The following is a 13,114-nucleotide window of genomic DNA, read 5'->3' as shown; positions in this document are numbered from 1 at the left end:
ACCGTTCCTAATAGTCTTAACTGTGTCCAGTGCAATCCCCATGGTGTGTTTATAGCAGTTGAAATCCAATACAGAGATTACAAGTTCTACAAACTAAACATGCTTTATGAACACAATTTAAATCAGACATGCACGAACTATACTTGAACAGATTTCAACACATACAGAGCATCAATATAGCATCTAATATAACTGTAAAACTCAATTCATGATTAATAAACCCTAGAGGCTACCTAGGTGCACAGAACACAAGCCAAATGGAAGGAGGAAGAAAAGAACTTGCCTTTATAGTTTTGGATTCAAAACTCTGTTGCCATCTTTCTAAGTTTTTTCCGACGATCCAATTCACTATTCAATCTCTTATTACTCTATCTTCCTCTCTCCTATGTCCGTCCTTCAAGCCAGGCCAAACCCTCACCAAAGTTACTCTGTTTGTTTCTCACAACCTCTCTCTGTTCCTCTTTGTTTTCTCTCATCAACTCTGAACGTAAATAGGGTCTGTGTTTGCTAAAACCCTAAGGTGCCATACTGTTATATATATATCTAGACTTAATAAAACCCTACTCCCTGTAGGACTAAAGATAGAGCCCTAATCTAAATCATAGTCAGCCCATAGAACAAAACCTAAGTTATCATCCACGGCACCTAAATTATAATCTACGGCTTCACATACGTGACGTTCAAAAGACTGTAAGTAATTAACGTAATTAAAATACAATTAATTAATGAAACCATCAAAAATCAAAATACAATTAATTAATTCGAATAAACACAATAAAAAAAAACAATTCATTTAAATAAAACAATTAATTAAAATAAACCACAATTCAAATAAGCAATTTGACACATAGAATCAAATTTAAATTCCAATTTTATCCTTTTGAAAACTAGGGGTATTACACTACTCTACATACACTGCAATTACAACATCACAAAAGCGCTTTAAGCTATCAATTGCAGTGTACTCGAAAACTTTAATATACTTGTCACAAAGTTTTATTGAAATTCCATAGGTGAGTATACGTATCGCAACTATCATATTTTGTGTGATCCATTTGTCACGTGTTATAACACCATTCAAAATGAAAACAAACAACTCTCGTCGCATTTGAAACTGTTTACGAAACATCTTAGGCGAAAAAGTGAGGTTTTCGGCAAAGTAATATTGGAATAGTCGTTGGGCTGCATCCTCTCGATTACGTTTAATATATTTTCTCCCATGACGTTGAAAGAATGCTTTAACATTCTCAGGCGAAAACAATTGCATCAACACATTCATCCTTTTTGGACGTTTTTTAAAAAAATATTCCCCATCAGAACATGAAAGGGAACTTAGTATAGAATTTGACTCAGAATAGATTGCGATGATGAAGCCATTATTTTTTTTCCCCCCTATAATAAAGATAAAGATTCAAGGAAGAGAAAATGAATTTGAAGATGCAAAGAAGTGGAGTTGAGGATTAAAAAATGAGAGATTGAGTGGTTTATACAACTAATGAGAATATAGTCGTTGGAAAAAAGACGAACAGGATATAGCCGTTGGGAAAAAGACAAACAAAATATAGTCGTTGGGAATATAATTATTGGAAAAAAAAAAAAAGAAAAAGACAAATAGAATATAGCTGTTGGGAATATCAAATATGCTATGTAAGTACCACTATACTTCTAAAAAAATTCTCATCCTTCAACAATTATCTCTCTCTCTCTCTTAAACTTCCTTTGAGTTTTTTCTCACTCAATTCTCATCTTTGAACACTTCGTATCTTTTAACACTTTATGGGTCATCAACCTCCTTTAAACCAATTGCATAACTCTAAACTATAACCGCAATTCAATTACGAAACTAATAAGTCAACATCAGGTTCAGCCCCAACTAATTCATCTATGTGATACCTCCGAATTTCCGGATGCGGGTTGGCTAGGCCCACGCCCAACTACCCGAGGATATCAAACCAATTAGCAATAAATGAACACAGAATACAATTAGGATAAACAGGAATAAATAAAATTTGCTGAAAAGAAACTAGAACGATAATCCAAAAATTGAAACCTCAGAATAAATTTTATAAATAAAGAATTATTCTGATACATCCAACTTCTCCATTTTTAATACAACTCGGGAATCATCTGATGGACCCCTAATAAACTCCAACACTGGAAAAATATCAACTGAAGAACTCCAATGCTAAACCATGAAGAAAACTCCTACATCGTCAGAAGAATGAGTAACCGTCTCTGCTCAGCACGAACAAGCTCTATAACTTGGAACCGTCCATTACTTGAAAAATAATAGTGGGTCAGGCCCACGAACAAGTTATAATCTAACTGCAATCCATACAGAGACCCGATACGCAAATACACCCTAGATACCTCACAATACCTATTTAGTCCATAAGTATATATATATCCACACTAAGGACATCACTGGACTACAATAGGGTCTCAACCTGAATAGAAGGCATCATGCAAAAACGCACCCAAAGGTGGGCATGAGTAACTAGACCTCACAGGGTACACCTCAACCTACTATAGTCAGCTACGCATCCACTGCATATACGCACCCTAACCAACGATCCTGAGACTTAAGCTCATATCGCGGTACCATAATTTATATATATAAATTCCTATCCAAACCAATGTAGTGCCGCTCAACTGTTCGTTGCCATGACACAACATAAAATTAGGATTTAAATGTTTTAATTAAATTCATATCCTTCCTATTAACAGAAAAAATAAACAACCATCTAATATGTCGTTCAACTGTTTTAGTTGACAGGACATAAAACCATGTAGGATTTAACTGTTTTAGTTAATCCATTCCGTACGTATGAATGGGTTGAAATTGGCGTTTTGATCTAATCTGTCCCTCCGTATGTCACTGTCCCATACCGGTACATACCATGCATATGATCCGTAAAAGATGCAACATTTTAATCAGTACATCAAACAGTATCCACATAATTCAAGTAATTGATAAATGCAGAATTTAAACCGTTCATCAACATCCAATCTAGAATCCATTCACGTAACTTAACGAGACCAAGTTTAATAGTTCATCAAATTAAATTCCAGCATCCATCCAGTTAATTGACAGATAATACATAATTAATTCTTCAATTAATTACAGGCCATCACCCAATTAGATTTACAAAACCCAAGTATCAGTTTAACAATTTAGGTCTAGTTCAATAACCCAAGTATTCGCATAATAGTGCTTAATATTACTGCAGTTACAATCCCAGCTTAAATCCATGTATTGCAAAATAAAATTAACATTTCAACAGTTAACATCCAAGGTATGCCTAGAGCAAACTTGATAACTAACTGACCCTAGCATGCAACCAAAAATAAGATTTATGAACATACTAGATCCCACTGGATTGCCAAAATTAAACTTAGGCAATTTAAGTTTTCTTCCATCCATTAGCCATATAAAAAAAATGCATAAATTTTATACGGTTTGTTCCGTTAATTTAGGGGTAAACCTTGATCAATTAAAGTCCTATTAACACCTAAAATTAACTTCTTAATCATTCTGTGTAGTCCTAGAATTTTTCCAGAATAGTTCAGTTCCACCCGTCCGTTAACAGTATGTTAAATTGTGTAGTTTTATACTGTCCATCCTTTAGTGTAGAGACATAAATTATGCAACAAGAGGCTTTAACCACACTTGAAATTAGTATTAAGAACCACAATATGCTCACCACACAGTCCAGACCAAATTAAAAACATCCAAACATCACCTAAAACTTCAGAAAATCAATCCTCGTGAGAAACTGCTCTAAAACCAAAAGGAGAAGGCTCCAAAAACAAAAGGAGAAGGCTCTAAAACAAAAAATCAAGCTCTAAAATAGAAGGAGAAGGCTCTAAAGTAAAAGGAGAAGGCTCTAAAAATAAAAGAGAAGGCTCTAAGAATTCCTGGAGCCGTCTCCAAGAGGGTAGAGCCGTGTGCTGCGTCTATGAATTCTATGACCTTCTTCATCGACTCCGGCTGCTTCCAACCCTTTCTGTTTATTTTAAACCTGAACCTAGATCTCCCAAGTATGTCCAGTATCATCCAGATTCATTATTCATACCGAATTGCATTAGTAAAATTCTTTAGCACTTACCGATTATAACATGCTTATGAAAACTACTACTATAACCAAACTTTCAAAAATCATCACAGAACTAATTCAAGATAAAGATAAGATTAATTTGACATATAAAAACATGCACAATTCAGTTATTGATCCATTAAAACCCTAGAGCATACGTAGGTGCACAGAACACGAGCCAAAGGGAATGAGGAAGAAAAGAACTTGTCTATGATTCCAATTGAAATCCCGGCGTTATGTCCACTGTTCCGGCAACACTGAGTTATTGTCTAGCCTCCTCCTACTTCTGCTCTTCCCTTCTCCTAGGTCTGACCTTGAAGCCTCAGTCGGAAACCTCACAAACTTGCTTTGTTTCTCTCAAACCCTCACTCTGTATTTCTCTGTGTTTTGATACGCGAATAGGGTTTTCCAACCCTTCCTTCAGACTATAACCATATATATATAGGCACAGAGAAAACCTAATTCTAATGGTAATCCGAGACAGAAGCCCTAATCTAAATTAACCCCTAGTCGGCCCATAGGATAAAACCCTCGTTAGAAACTTTGTTTGCTTTCACCTACAGAACTTCTAATAGTTTTAGTTATAAAATCCCAAAAGACTTTATTAACGTAATTTACATACTCATTTAACGTAATTAAATAATTAAACCTTTATATTAACAAATTACGAACACACAAATGATAACAACAATTCAGATAATTTAATTAAATCCAGTAATACAAATAAAGTAAATAACGATTTAATTAAATCTAGTAATACAAATAAAGCAAATAATGCAATTAAATAATAAATTCCAATTAAATAGAATAATTAATCAAATAAGACAAATGCAAATACACAATTAACAATTTAAAAAAAATAGAAATAAAACAATTAAACACAAAATCAAAAAATGCACCAAAGTAAACTTTAAATTCCAATTTTATCCTTTTGGAAAATATGGGTATTACAATCTACTTCGTCGACTCGTGAAGTATCAACAACAGGTTCAGTAACCCTTGGCGATGCCGACTCACCGGCCGTTGATGAAGGTTCGCATGACATTTCACAACCAAATGAACGAAAATTAGCAATGGACGAAAAACAGCTAAGAAGGGTAAGATGTAACGACCCACTCTACCACATGGTATGATATTGTCTATTTTGGGCCTGAGTCCGCATGGTTTTACTCTTGGGCTTTACCCCAAAAGGCTTCATATCAATTGGAGATAACACCACCACATATAAGCACTTCACATTTCTCTTACCCAGGCGATATAGGATTGTGGACCCGTAGCTTGCCCAGTATAGTAACCTACCAGTGTCATGCACCCGCCCACGGCACACCCTCCTATAGGATCATCACAATCCACCCCCCTTGGAGGTCCGACGTCCCCGTCGGCACACTTCCTGCTCGGTCAGGCTCTGATACCATACTATAACGACCCACTCCATCACATAGTATGATAATTGTGATGATCCTGTGGACGGGTGTGCCGTGGTTGGGTACAAGACACTGGCAGGTTACCACACCGGCTAGTTACGGGTGCATAATCCTACATCGCTTGGGTAAGGGAAAAGTGAAGTGCTTGTATATGGTAGTGTTATCTCCAATTGGTATGAGACCTTTTAGGGTAAAGTCCAAAAGTAAAACCATGAGGGTTTAGGCCCAAAGCGGACAATATCATACCATGTGGTGGAGTGGGTCATTATATAAGGCCTCAAGAGTAAAACCGTGCAGGTTCAGGCCCAGAGCAGACAATATCATACCATGTGGTGGAGTGGGTCGTTACATAAGAGCAAAGATAAGGTACAACATAACTTATTTCTTGCATCATTTCAAGGATTTTTCGAGCACAATAAGTTAATGGATGACTTAGCACTCAATTCTCGTAGTTTGAAAATGAAAGCGAAATTTGATTTGGGCGTAGAGAAAAAGCATACACAAGCAAGAAGTAATAAAATTAAAGGAGATTGAGGTGCAACAACAAATTAAGAAGATGGAGATTAAGTGGGATAAGGTTTTTTTGGGGAAAGATAAAGGCCCATTTAGCATGCGCTTTGTTTTAGGCGCTTTAATTTTGGATAAAACAGAAACAGTGTTTTTGCTATAGGAGTGTTTTGGAAAATAATCGAAAGCACGTTTGGGAACGATGTTTTGCTATAAAATGTTAGGGCCTGTGTTGCGCTGCTGTTATGGTTTTGGGCCATGAACAGTTGTCAAAACAACGTCTTGGTGATCTGGTTTTGGGCCACTGTTCACGAAGTGTTTTAGCACTGTGTAAAATAAAATAAGGCCGCACCAAACATACTTTTGTTGCCAAAATCGACACTGTAGCAGCCCAAAAACAAAAACAACATAAACAAAATGCATGTTAAACGGGGCCCAATGTTATGTTTGGTTGGAGGGATGGATTGGGGAGGGATGGATGAATGTTTTCATATTTGATTGGAGGGAAGGGAAGAGAAAGAGGAAGCAAATCAAATTTCCTAACTATACATTTTCCTATCTGTAATACCCCTAATTTTAAAAGGATAGTCCTGGTATTTTAATAAATTATTTAAGTGTATTTTTATTTGTTTAATTGTTTATTTGTGGTTATTTTAATTAATTGTTGAATTGTTTGTTTAATTAAATTACTTGATTAATTGGATTGTTAGAATAAATTGTTAAATGATGTAATTTATGATTTATTTGAATTAATTGTTTTATTGTAATTATGTGTTTTCATTTATTGTTTTAAGTTAAGGTTTATATTTCTTTTAGTTAACCCCGTATGTGATGGCCGACTAGTTTTTATTTGATTTTAGGGTTTGGTCTCTTAATGTAGTAGAATTAGGTTTTGGCTAAAGCCTATATTTATATAGAACAATACGTCTGCTAGGGTTAGAAAAACCCTATTCACGTACCTAAGACATAGAGAGAAAAAATAGTGCGATTGTGAGAAAAACAGAGCAATTGTAGTGAGGGTTTCGGCTATGGATTAAAGGTCGGACCTAGGAGGAGGGAAGGTTGAGCAGTACGAGGTTGAGTTGACAATAAATGGACGTCGTTGGAAAGCTTTGGAAGACGGCGATAATGTTTTGATTCCAAAACCTCACAAGCAAGTTCTTTTCTTTCTATCTCCCGTTGGCCTGTATTCTGTGCACCTATATAGTCTCTAGGGTTTAATTGATCATTAACTGAAACTTACATGTTTATTATGTGTTATATTGATGATCTGTATGCGTTGAATCAATTCTGTTACAGTTCTTGCATGTCTGTGTTTCAGTTTGTTCTTTAAGCATGTTAAATCGGTAACAGTTTTAATCACTGTAATTAATTCCAAAGATTGTAAACAAATCATTGGGATGCTACTGGGTATAAATAAGACCCTTAGGTTTAGTATTAAAGAGGAACATGAGGTTTGGAATTCGCCGGAAATGGAAAAAATGGAGACTGGGAGAAGTGGAGGCGGCTCCATTAAAAGGAGCCAGCTTCAATTTTTAAAGGAGGCTGCTCTTTTTTTAAAAGGAGCCGGCTCTTTTTTTTAATGGAGCCAGCTCCCTTGCTGGCAGTGTGCTCAATTTCGGATTTTTGGATTATTGGTTATTGTTTTGATTAAAAGTGTGTTATGGAGTTGTTTAGTGTTGCTATAGATGATTTAAATTGACTGAGATGGACGTAAATAATTAATAGAATGTGTAATATACACTATTATGAGTACGGTTTTAAATAATATGAAATTAAAAATAAGTTTGCATATTATTATATTAATGGAATGAACAGTGTAAAATTTAACAACTTTGCATGCTATTAACTGTTGGAAGGAAATTAATTGATTAGTCTTAATTCGGCAATTTAATGAGTTATAGCATGTTTTTAATTCTTGTTTTAAATGCACTGTAGGGTCTTTTATTTAACAGATTGGACCTGTGCATGCTCTGGATTTTAAATTGCTGAAACATTAGTTCTTTTCTGCAATTACATGAATAAAGGATTGGAATTAATTGCTAAGATATTTTACACTATTCTACAATTAACTGGATTATGGTTTTAAACTGGATTATGGTTTTGAACTGGATTATGGTTTTGAACTTTGATTGCTGAACTGTTAATTAAGTTCTGTAGTTTATATGGATATTGTGGATTGTATGCACTGGTATGGGATGATGGCATACTAGGGATGACTTAGCTCAGAATTCTAAGACCTACCCTATGGGAATAAGGGAATGGATTGTAAAAATTGAATCCTACTTATATTTTTGTCAGATCAACTGAGTAAGTTGAGTGACCACCTGGGTTAATGGTTGTTTGTAGTTAAGTCATATCAGCTGAATAAGTTGAGTGACTAACTGGATTATGAATCGTATGTCAGATCAATGAACAATTGAGTGACATACTATGATTTTGGATGGACTTTAGATATATGATTATGGTACTACGATATGAGCTTGAGTCTTATAGTCTATGGTTAGGGCGCGTATATGCAGTGGATGTGCAGCTGGCTATCATAGGTTGAGGTGTACCGTGTTAGGTCTAGGTACTCATGCCCACCTTCGGGTGTGTTTTTGCATGTTGCCTTCTATTCAGGTTGAGACCCCTTTGTAATCCAGTGAATGTCCCTTAATGTGAATATATATATATATATATGGACTAGATAGATATTGTTGATATATCTAGGGTGTATTTGCGTATCGGGTCACTGTATGAATTGCAATTAGATTAGAACTTGTTCATGGGCCTGACTCACTCTTATTTTTTTCAGGTATCGGACGGTTCCAGTCTTAAGGCTTGTACAGCTGCGCAGAGACGGTCATTCATTCTACCGACAACGTAGGATTTCATTCTATGTTTTAGATTTGAATTTTAAATTTCAGTTGTTTATGTTCAGTTGGGATTTGGTTTAGGGGTCCTCTAGATGAATTCCCGAGTTGTACTCTTGGAGGTTTTGGAAGTTGGATTTTATTAATTTTTATCAGTTAAAGATTTTATATTAGTATTCCTTTCAACTTTATTATTTTATTTTCTTAGATCTATTTTGTAATCTATATTCGTTTTAAAATATTAATTGTTTAATATTCCCTCGGGTTTGGGCTTAGGCCTGATCAACCCGTGTCTTGAATCCGAGGGGTATCACACTATCTGCCCAAATTTGGGGGGAATAGTGGAGAGAAAAAAGGATAACTGCCAAATTTTTTTATAATTTTCATTTTTATCCTTCCTAAAAATTTGTTTAAACCCTACTGCGTTAAACATCTATAGTGATTGTTTTGTCAGCGCTACAAACTTCATTGAAGATAGATTCGTGAAAAGCAACTTAGGTACCTTTTTTGTTTTCTGCGCTTTTAATTTTGTGTGTATATATATATATATATTCGTAACAACCAACCCCAAGCATAAGATTTTATTACCTAGTAGAGTTTCATCAATATAGAAACTTTACACAGCTATTTCGTCTGCAGATAGAGTATAGTCAATTATTAATTACCCAGTAGAGTTTCATTAATATAAAACTTTATTAAAATGAATCTCTCCATAAATAAATCATTTTTTACTAAAATTTTTCTCTACACACATTTTCATTTAATTGGTTTGCTCTACCACCTTCTTGTCCCGGAGTTATTACCTAGTGTAATAATATAATTTAATCTCACAAGCCCGAGGAAATGTATTTGAATTATAAGTAGTACATTATTTACTTGTAAGGAGATACATAATATTCGCAATAATTTTAAATTCAAAATTTATACTACTATATTTTTTTAAGGCACACAGTTCCAAAAATCTATACATTTATTTTAAATTCTGTATAATATTGAAAAGAAGTATATATGGAATTCCAAAATAATAACTATCTTCACTAAATAAAGTAAAAGTAACAAGTGTTTATATAATTTATTTGCAACTATATGTGATATATACACACACTTAATACTTTTATTTCAGTACATGCATACATTTATATTTGTTGCTTTGTTTGATCATCTCTATTGTTTATATTTTATCTTCTATGATGATTAACTAATTAGAAAAGTATTCTCATGACTAGTTAATGGTTTTATTTGTTTATTAATGATAAAATTTCTCTCATGCTACACTTTTATCAATGATAATTGGCTAAAAAAAATTAAGTGACCCATTAGTGACTAATTATTTTAAATTTTAATTCATTTGTCTTACTAATTATCTATTGATTACATATATTTGCTAGATGGAAATAGAAAAAGATTTATATAAGAGTGGGGATAAGAATGAGACAAATGAACTGCAAGACTGTGAAGAATAAACTTTTGGTGAAAATGTTGTAGAATATTTAAATAGCTGGGAATGGAGACGAAAGATAGAGGTGGTTCAACTTATTTGTTATGTTGTTTGCGTCCTTTACACAATGAGAATGACATTCCATTCACACTATGTGAATAGAGCAATAAATGATATTGATGAGGAAAAACTTAGTACGCATGAACAACTAAAGAAAAAACTTGCTTCTAATGAGAATTGTCAAGATATATTACGTATGAGACCATATGCATTTGCTAAATTGTGTAACATACTTCGTTCCACCGGTCGTCTCAAGGACAATAGAAATGTTTTGGTTGAGGAGAAAGTAGCAAAGTTTCTTTATATCTTGTCGCATAATGTGAAGAACCGTGCCATTCAATTATTCTTTATTCGATTTGGTGAGACTATTAGTCGCCATTTTCAGGATGTGCTAAAAGCAATAATCAGTTTAGAAGATTTATAACTACAACAACCAAGAGGTTCCGAAGTCCCTCCACAAATACGCCAAAGTAGCAGATTTTATCCCTATTTCAAGGTAAAAATTTTAATTTATATGATTAATATTATCTATCAAATATTTTCGACATATACAATAATAATAATAACTTTTTATAAATTTCAGGATTGTGTAGGAGCCACAGATGAGACTCATATTCGTGTGAAAGTATCTAAAAAAGATGCACTAAGATATCGAGGAAGAAAAGACTATCCAACACAAAATGTCCTAGCGGCATGCTCGTTTGACATGAAATTTACATATGTTTTGCCTGAGTGGGAAGGAACGGCATCTAATTCAAGGGTCATAAAAGATGTTCTTTTAGAACGAGAAGAAAAACTAATAATCCCTAAAGGTAACTTAAGTCATTTGTATCAAATTTATGATTTAATAAGTTAAAAATAGTAACTTATAATGTTTTTATTTCTTCTAGGTAAATATTATTTAGTGGATGGAGGTTATATGTTAACGAGTGGAATAATAACTCCATATAGAGGTGTTTGGTATCATTTGAAAGAATACTCATCAAAGTGCACCAAAAAATGCTCAAGAATTATTTAATCTTTGACATTCTTCCTTGTGTAATGTAATTGAAAGAGTATTTGGTGTGCTTAAAAAACGATTTTCAATTATTTCAACGGGTGCAGAGGCTCATTACCTAATTAATACAGTTACAGAGACTGTTTTAGCATGTTGTATCCTACGCCATTATCTAATGGGTATAGATCCTGATGAAAGATTGATTGAAGAAGTTGATCGAGACCTCACGAACATGGATGCACATAATGACGAGGATAGACACACTATAATGATAACAAAGCTAAGTAATGATCAATTATAAGGAATGTCATAGCAGCTAACATGTGGGAGGACTACGAACTATGATGTTTCTATTTTTTCTTTATATTTGTTACAGTATTTTCATGCCTTTAATTTATTGAATCATGATGACATTTTATTTCTAATTACTATATCTTGTTATGTTAGATATCTATTTCACATTAAAATTTGTCATTTGTGGGTTTATATTTTTACTCTTTTTTTTTGAAATATGTGCTGTAGAGAATTTATTTTTATATGATATAAAAAAATTATAGGTCGTGGAAATGAAGAAATCAAATAAGAATGCGAATATGAATGATATTAAGAAAGATGCAATAAAATGGACTGAAGAAATGGATGATATATTACTTGATGCATTATTGGAGCAACAAGAAAATAGGAACAGAGTTGATGGAACTTTCACATCTACTACATATTCAAATGTTATGAAGATATGCTCTCAAAAACTTGGCTATCCGTTTAACAAAGATCACGTGAAAAATCGTACAAAAACAATGAAAAATAATTTTAACACATGTTATGACTTGTTCAAAAGTTTAAGTGGGATATCATGGAGTCCAGAAACAAAACTCTTTGAAACTGAACCAAAAGTATAGAAGGCCCTCATACAGATATGCAGTCATTTTATTATTTATTTTAATTATTTTATTTTTAGTTTATTTAATCGTTATATATATTTGAATGATGCATGATATATGTTTCTTACTTTTAGGCAAAACCATCAGCTTCAAAATGGAAGCACACCAAAATCAACCATTATGGTAAGTTGTTTGAACTTTTTGCAAAAGATAGAGCTACGGGTTAAGGTGCTAAAAGTGTAAAGGAAAAAGTTCGCAAATGGGGAACAGAGAATGGTACCTCAAGTAGTACTCAAAACAACAACCATGAGTCAAATTCACATTGTGGGGGGGTCTTCAAAGGGTTCAAAAAGAAAGGATGTAATGGCTGATGTGTTTAAGAGAGAGATTGAAGTTATTGGATCTGGAATTAACAAAGCAGCTGAAGCAATTGAAAAAGGAAATCTTATTGCTGAGAGGAGACTCGAAATTGCAGCAAAGAGAGTTGCAATAGCTAAGAAAGCACAAGCTAATAATCATCCAGACGAAGAATTATTTGCTAAACTAATGAGAATTGGAGTTCCTGATAATAAATAGTTAGATGCATTTATATTCCTTATCAAATACCCTCAGCACAAAAGCGCATCTTTTGTTGTTCCAACTCAGAGGCGTCTGGAATTGCTTTATATGCTGATGGATGGAGAAAATGACTCTTGTAGAGTCAATAATTTTTTGTTCATGCCTCTATTTTTCTATTTTTTTTTTGCACTACATTTCAATTATTGTTATATACTTTATTTGTTTATTTTGGTTGAAGATTTGGTTTCTTTATTTAAATAAATAAAATAAATTGATCGCTCTTAAATTTTATTTAAG

This window comes from Cornus florida, unplaced genomic scaffold (assembly GCF_030987335.1).
Source record: "Cornus florida cultivar Cherokee Brave unplaced genomic scaffold, ASM3098733v1 CherokeeBrave_3.0.0_Hap2_Chr04, whole genome shotgun sequence".
Classification (NCBI taxonomy): domain Eukaryota; kingdom Viridiplantae; phylum Streptophyta; class Magnoliopsida; order Cornales; family Cornaceae; genus Cornus; species Cornus florida.
Note: the sequence above shows the minus strand (reverse complement) of the source record.